The sequence below is a fragment of the Chrysochloris asiatica genome, unplaced genomic scaffold, assembly GCF_000296735.1.
Source record: "Chrysochloris asiatica unplaced genomic scaffold, ChrAsi1.0 scaffold00160, whole genome shotgun sequence".
NCBI lineage: Eukaryota > Metazoa > Chordata > Mammalia > Afrosoricida > Chrysochloridae > Chrysochloris > Chrysochloris asiatica.
Genome location: NW_006408678.1, coordinates 5,567,757 through 5,569,331, shown reverse-complemented (window position 1 = coordinate 5,569,331; position 1,575 = coordinate 5,567,757).

Here is a 1,575-nt window from a genome sequence, read left to right as displayed (position 1 = left end):
GTTTCATTGCAATGATCACAATCCCCTGCATGCATGATCAAACAACCAAAGTGTACACTTCACATGCCTGCCCCCGGTCGCCAGCCCACAGCCCCTCTCCCTCCCTGAGTCTAGAGTCCCCAGCAGCAACTTCTGTCCACATCATCATCTCTGCTGGAGAAGGAATTTTTGAGGAAGGAGATTACACCCAGTGCTCCTCAGATCATTCCAGGGACAACATTTTAAAGCAGTAGAGTATACACTCCAAAAATAAAAGAATAATAAATTTTGCTATGGCTGAAGGATATAGATAGTATGCTGAACCTAACCCTAAAGGGCTGTCGCAATTTCAGATTTAAAAAAAAAATCACTGTTACAACATCTCAGAGGTTTTGTTTTGAAAATTTATTTTCTGATCCTGTCCAGGAAATTAAGAGCGTTTTAGTCAATCGATTATAGAACATTGCATGTTTACTCATGTATTTTGCAAGCTACCACAGTTCTATGGAGTTTGGACTTCAGAGTCTCAAAAATACAAAACTCTGAAAACGTAAAGTAAATGAAATGAAAGTATGTATTTGTACCACAGAGCTGTACTAATCTTGTAAATACTCTAGCCTGCTGGTATAAAGCTCAGACTTCTAAACACAAGCTGGTTTGACTACCAAAAACCTGTTTCCGTTAACTCTCGCTAACAGAAGGATAAAATTCTGCTATGCACAAAGCCTAGCCAGGTGATTTCCTGACAGCAACCTGAAATCCTGTGTCTTTTGGAAGTGGTAATTCACACACAGTTGTATCTAGTCTGGTGATAAGTAGATTATGTAATTTTTTTTAACGTTTTATTGTGAATTGAGTGATAGTTTATGTGGGAGAACATCAGCTTACATTCAACCTATTGTACTTCATTTCATTGCAATGATTACAATCCCCTCCATGCATCATCATTCAACAGCATTGGCTTCCATTCCCTCAGGTTGGTTTTTGGTTTTTTTTTTTTTTTGGATGTACACCGAAGTACTCAGGAATATATAACCATTCAAACAACCAAAGGGCATACTCTGCAAGCCTGCCCTCCGGCCGCCATCACATATCCCCTCTCCCTTCCTGAGTCCAGAGTCCCCAGCCTCTCCGTCTCTCCACATCATCGTCTCTGCCTCCAGCTCTGGTGCCTCTGCCTTTCTGAACAGGGTCCCGGATTATGTAATGTTTTATGGGAACTTGGATTAGATGTTGAGAATGCTGAGGAAGAAGATCTGAAAAGCAGATGAAATATTACACAAATAAAGCTTGTGGCAAAACCAAGAGGCTAGACCAAGATGTTCTTTGATCTTTGGGAAAGGAATTAAATTCAGCGAAACAATAAAATAAAAATGTATGGATGCCTAGAAGGCAACCCACAACAACATGGTACTATGGATAAGTAAGTTGCCACCACTGGAGGAAACTGGCTGAAGGACTCAAGGGGCCTCACTGTACTGGCTTTGCTACTTCCTCTGAGTCTAGAATTATTGCAAAATAAAAAGCTAAAGAAACAGATGCCTACCTGTGCTTTATTGACTACGCAAAGGCTTTTGATTGTGTGGATCATGACAA